The sequence below is a fragment of the Pinus tabuliformis genome, chromosome 5_2 (assembly GCF_031772625.1).
Source record: "Pinus tabuliformis cultivar Carrire ecotype Pingquan chromosome 5_2, CPIR1, whole genome shotgun sequence".
Classification (NCBI taxonomy): domain Eukaryota; kingdom Viridiplantae; phylum Streptophyta; class Pinopsida; order Pinales; family Pinaceae; genus Pinus; species Pinus tabuliformis.
Window position 1 is genome coordinate 86,410,249 of NC_142306.1, and position 6,560 is coordinate 86,416,808.

The 6,560-nt window shown below is 37.9% G+C and overlaps 1 pseudogene; it reads left to right on the top strand.

The window, feature by feature from the left end:
• The first annotated feature begins 2,125 nt into the window (after positions 1-2,125).
• On the top strand, positions 2,126-4,292 carry LOC149157672 (L-ascorbate oxidase homolog; annotated as a pseudogene).
• The last annotated feature ends 2,268 nt before the right edge of the window (positions 4,293-6,560 follow it).

A 6,560-nucleotide genomic window follows, 5' to 3' on the forward strand; every position in this document is an offset into this window, starting at 1 on the left:
GTTGCACCATGTTGCCATCCTGACCTGTGTGTTGGTTGCACCTTGCTTGCTTGTTGTCCATTGCTTGCTTGTTGTCCCTAGCATGCTTGTTGTCCTTAGCATGCTTGTTGTTACATGCTAGTTGTCCCTTGCATGCTAGCTATAACATTTCATGCTTGGTGTATTTGCTGCTAAGTACCATACAACTATCCCAATGTTAGTTAGTTGTCCCTTGCATGCTACTCTCCTTCGAAGACAAATTATCCGATCGTTTCGGCAGTTCCCAGAAGTTCTGGCAATTCCAGCAGTTCTCGGTAGTTCCGGTTGTTCCAGGCACTTTCGGCAGTCTCAACAGTTCTAAAATTTTCGGCTTTTCCAGCTTTTCTGACTTTTCTGGTAGTTTCAGCTTTTCCAGTAGTTCCATCTTTCCCTGTAGTTCCATCTTTTCTGGAAGTTCCGGATTTTTCGGCTTTTCCAGATTTTCTGGAAATTCTGACATTTTTGGCATTTCTCGCTTTCCCGGTAGTTCTAGATTTTCCAGATTTTCCAGCAATTTCAACTCTTCAAGCTTTTCCAACTTTTTTGGCTTTTTGGCTTTTCCAGCTTTTCCGGCAGTTTCGGCTTTTCCGGTAGTTCCAGCTTTTCCGACAGTTTCAGCGTTTCCGCTAATTCCGGCTTTCTTCCCTCTGGATCAAGGCAACATTATTCCTTAGGATCTCCCCTCCTACTAAAACCCAAGGACAAGTAGAGAGAGGAAGAGATCCCAAGTGTGTTGAAATGACTTGAAGGCCACCTCTATTTATACTAAAACGTTGAGCACATGTGGGGTTTATTTGGTTGTTGGCCGACCTTGACGAATTGCCTTATAACACAAATAAATTCAAAACTCCATGAATACTTATTTGAATCGGAGGACCTTTATATCTATCCTACACCTCTTGATGAGAGGGATCCAAGAAAAATATCAGCTGCCATAAATAAGATGACCTACATGGAGTTTGGCCCTAGTTGCCAATTTTAACAGACTTGGAATTCTATTCGAGTTATTTGTCTTCATTCCACGATTTGGTCTCCAATGTAATAGAGAGTGGTGGTTTGTTGTTTGTTTACAGTGCTAGGGTTGTGGCAGTGACTCACTGCCAATATAACAATTGTTGTTGTGTTTTCTTTGGGCTTGATGAGGTGAAAATAGGAGTGAAGTGGTGTGGAAAGAAGATAGTGCTAAGTGGAGGCATAGTGTAGTGTGATGAATTCTACCATTTGTTGGGATAAATGGAATGAAGATTTTGAGAATCAAGTTTAGAAGAAAATTTTTGTGGGGGATTCTTGTGTAGTGAACACAGAGGCATATGTTGGAAATTGGGGAATCACAGAAAGAGGTTGAAGCATTCACAGGGATTGAACACATGAAACATTTGGAGTTCAATGTTTAGCTAATATCTCTATAGTTGCTAGCTGGAAGAATTGTGGTCCATCTTGATTTTCCTCTAGAAGTTGTTTCATCTTCCTCCTGAGGACTCAAGCCCAATTGTGGAACATTCCCTCTTTCATGGGCACTCTTATGCTAAAATTTGCAGGATATCCTTAGAGAAAGTGCCTGTGACACTTTGCTGCTTTACATCACTGACAGAGGCTGAGAGGAAGACAAGAATGAGTCCTTGAGATTTATCCTCTCTATCATCTTAACTTTGTCAAGCTTGTAGATCAATACAACCACAAACACAATCACAGGTACATTTTTGATAGTAAAAAAATTACAAGTCATAGGTAGAATGGAGTAAAGAGCTACCCAAGAATTTGTGCATTTGGTGCATAATTTTAAGGCTTGTCTTGTGTTGGGTTGTTTACAACAAACTTGGAGTAAGGTATTTATTGCTTCTACTATCTCAGTCCAAGTTTATGGAATGTGGATTTTTGATCCATTCAGTTTAGTTAGAATTTCTTTTGTTATAACTATTGTGCATTGCAAGATCTATGTTGTTTGGCTGCTCTTTTCTCTAATATATATGAGAATGCAACATATTTTCTAAAGAAGCCAATTTCTTAACATGTAGAGTGAAAGAAACTATTTCTGAAGAAGCCCACCTTGCTGGAAACTAATAAACATATAAAACAAGACCTAGAAAAAGGCCCAAAGATCGTCACCATGAATTCATTGGGTTCCTTGAGGTTGTTTATCATCATGGCATTTTTTGTCTATTCTCTAGTTGAAGATCCCTATAGATATTTTACATGGAACATTCCATGGGACACAATACTGCCTCTTGTTATTCCTCAGTAGGTACACTTTTTAAAAAACTCAGTTCTGTTTCAGTGCCAATAGTTGTAGCTCACATATGGTTTGCCAGGATTTTTCTGAGACACATTCTGTTACTGTTGCAGGGGATTTTAATAAATGGACAATTTCCTGGACCCCAAATTGACAGTGTCACCAATGATAACATCTTTGTGAATGTATTTAACAACCTGGATCAAGCTTTCTTATTAACTTGGTAAATTCTTTGGGTTCTATCTTTGTGGATTGGCCGATTGAGATTCATGGATTTATTTGGTGATCTGCAATATTGCATTGAGGTCTTTAAACAAGTTTTGGTACAGGAGTGGCATCCAACAATGGAGAAATTTGTGGCAAGATGGAGTACCTGGCACAAACTGCCCCATACCAAGGGAAAACTTTACATACAAGTTCCAGTTGAAGGACCAGATAGGTAGCTACTATTACTTCCCATCATTGTATTTGCAGAAAGCTGTAGGGGGATTTGGAGGACTAATTGTAGCTAGTATGACCCTGATCCCTGTTCCATTCCCTTCACCTAACGGTGATATCACTCTTCTTATAGGTGACTGGTACAAAACCAATGCTTTAGTAAATTATTAATCCATCCCTAAAACATGTATATCACTTGAAATTAAAGAGATTGGGTATGTTCAACTTTAGCGTGTCCACCGGAATGTTCTCTTGCAATGCATCAATATGACCATATTCTATCTTTGGGCAGGTCCTTAGAAGAACACTTGATGTGGGAAGATCTATTGGTAATCCTAATGTTATTCACATTCATGGTCATGGACAGCCAAATGAAATAGCAATTACAGTGGAACAAGGTGTTTGGTAGATTTAGTACAGGTGTTTCTATCCTTTCAACGATTCAAAAGATCCAATTTATTTTGATTTTATCTGATGGATTTTGAATCCATTGCTTCTTCTCTTTAGATGTATCTAAAATGACCCATCTGTTAATCTGTAGGGAAAACATACCGCCTCCAAATTTCAAATTTGGGATTGTCATCATCTTTGAACTTCAGGATTTAAGATCACAAATTGAAGCTTGTGGAGGTAGAAGGATCTCACACCGTTAAAAATGTCTATGATTCTCTTGACATTCATGTTGGCTAGACCTACTTTGCTATGGTCACTGCGGATTAGCCACCTTAGGAATATTACATTGTTGCATCTACCGGTTTCAAAAGTCCTATTATTTTTAATACTTGCATTTTCCGCTACAACAATTACCAGAAGTAGGTTTCGGGACCAATTCCAGGGGTCCAACAACCAAGATTAATTGGTCTGTGAACCAGGCCAGAACCATCAGGTTTGGTTCTTGCCCTGATTACTTTGGTTTTAGCATAATTCATGTGCGAGATAATCTTATATATTTTACAGATAAATAGATAGATGAATGTATATCTGTATGATTGATAATGTTTTATGATTATCAGAAAATATAGATAAAACATCATCATTGAAATTGGGGATAGCTATTAAAAATAAATTTCAAAGAATGGTTAACAGCTTTTTGGTTTGAGTAGTTGGGATTGTGGCTTGCCATATCATCTATCCAGGTTCAAGTCTTCTGATGCATGTTCTAGGAGACTTGAAGCATGTTCTAGACTGTATTCTTTAGGTTAGGTTCAAGAAGGAAAAGCCCGCAAATAATCTCAGTTAAACAAAGTTGAATTTTAAAATATCTAGGAGTTTGTACCTATCCTATATAATCAAGTTCTCAGAATTTGAATGGCTAATGTTGTACAGATGGAACTTGACAGCTAGTGCAACTCGTCCAAATCCACAAGGATCTTTCCACTACGAGAAAATCAAAATTACTCAAACAATAATCCTCTCAAGCTAAGCCGCCACCATCGATGGCAAACAACACTATGTAGTGAATGGTGTTTCCTACGTGCATTGCAAAACACCATTGCAGCTTGTAGATTACTACAACATAAGCAGAGTGTTTGTCGCTAGTGCATTCCTAATAGTCTCAACGTTACAATATCTGTTCATGGGAAAATCAACATTACTCGAACAATAATCCTCTCAAACTAAGCCCCCACCATCGATGGCAAACAATGTTATGTAGTGAATGATGTTTCCTACATGCATTCCAAAACACCATTGCAACTTGTAGATTACAACAACATAAGTAGAGTGTTTGTCGCTAGTGCATTCCTGATAGTCCCAACGTTACATTATTTGCTCACAAGGCGATGATTGTGCTAAATGTGGAATTACATGCTTTCATTTAGAATGTGAGAAGAAACTACAAAGGGTTGTAACCAAATTCCAGTGGAAATCGCTACCATTAGAGGGTAATTCAGAAGTATTGAGGAGGTTATGTGTTGAGGAGCTGCGTACAAGACTACAAAGTGTAATCAAGGTCTGAGAAGGAGAACAAGTAGGAAAATCTGAGGATTTTCCCACTAAAAATAGGGCTAAGCTTTTACAAATCCTAGTCAAGCCCTTAATACCTAAATCCTACAAATTGGGTATGGAAGTAGCAACATCCTTCAACAGAGTACATTTATTCACAAACCCTACAAACCATAGATTTCAAATACATTCCTATGTTTGGTCAGGGTTCCCTAACTAGGTTTTTAAGGGATTTGGAGGCCAATTGGATATCTTGGTCCTGCAATTGATTCATACATTTCAAAAAATTTAAGTGTTTGACATTTTTGAAGAGTGAAAACGAGAGAAAGAGGGAGTGCACGGGACCTAAGCTTTTGGTATTTTTGTGTGAACACTTCTTTCCGGACACTGCGCCCCATGGATGTTGAGAGTAAATATCGCCACCCCACTAGTAGTGTTGTGGTGAGGAGGGGCAACAATTACTATGGCTCCTAGCAATCTCCACACTGCTCTGTATTTTTTCCCTTTGGTTATGTGCTCCTCTATGTCGAACCAATAGTTACTATGGCTCCTAGCAATCTCCACACTGCTCTATATTCTTTCCCTTTAGTTATGGGCTCCTTCTAGATTTTGCACCCCATGGATGCTGAGAGTAAATCCCATGGCCCCGCTAGCGTTGTCGTGGTGAGGAGGGGCAAAAGTTACTGTACCAGACTCTGCGCCCCATGGATGTTGAGAGTAAATCTCGCGGCCCCACTAGCAATGTCGTGGTGTGGAGGGGAAATAGTTACTTTGGCTCTTGGTAATATCCACACTGCTTTCCATTTTTTCGCTTTGGTTATGGGCTCCTCTCTGCCAAATCAATAGTTACTGTGGCTCCTGGCAATCTCCACATTGCTCTCCATTTTTTCCCTTTGGTTATGGGCTCCTTCCAGACTCTGCACCCCATGGATGTGAAGAGTAAATCACGTGGCCCCACTAGTAGTGTCGTGGTGAGGAGGGGCAACAGTTACTGTGGCTCCTGGAAATCTCCACACTCCCCTCCATTTTTTTCCCTTTGGTTATGGGCTCCTCTCTGCGAATCAATTGAGCTAGTAGCAGGAATAGGAAATCCAATGGGGTATGGGAAAGTTGTGTGTAGTGCACAGATTATTGAATAGGAAAATACATTTAGACGATTGAAAAAGAGTTGCAAACAAAAACTTTTTTAGTGCAAAATATATAAGGGGTGTAATATATATCAAGGGTGTTAAGAGTTATAATTGGTTCTCGTCTAGAATAATTACATTTTTTCAGATTGTATTTTTTATATCCGTTATTATTATGGAAAAGGTTAAAGGTTACTGCATATTTAATAGTAAGATAATATGCGCAAATTATTGATCAATTATAAGAAAATACATTTATGCGATTTGAAAAAGAGTTTGAAACAAAATAATTTTTTATTGTACAAAATATATAAAGGGTGTTAAAGTTACAATTGGTTCTCATTTAGAAGGATTAGATTTTTTCCTTGCATTTTTTATATCCATTACTATTATAGCAAAGTTTAATGCATATTTAATATTAATATTTATATATAAGGAGTGAAAATATTGTGAGGAGGATGTATTATGTTTAGGGTGACATTTTTTATATCTATTACTATTATGGCAAAGGTTAATGCATATTTAATATTAAGATTTATATGTAAGGAGTGAAAATATTGTTAGGAGGATGTATTATGTTTATGGTGACATAAGATCTGTAAGCACCAATAAAATAAATATATGCAATATCACATAGTAGTGTGAGAGATCATGTTGGGATAAAGATACTTTTGACAAGGGTGTTGTGCTTATTTTTTAGGATCATCTTCATTAATAGTCCCTGTAGGGGATCTTATTAATATCTTCACCTATGGAATGGCATGTTTATATTTTTAGCACAAGACAAACTAGATAAAGTGATG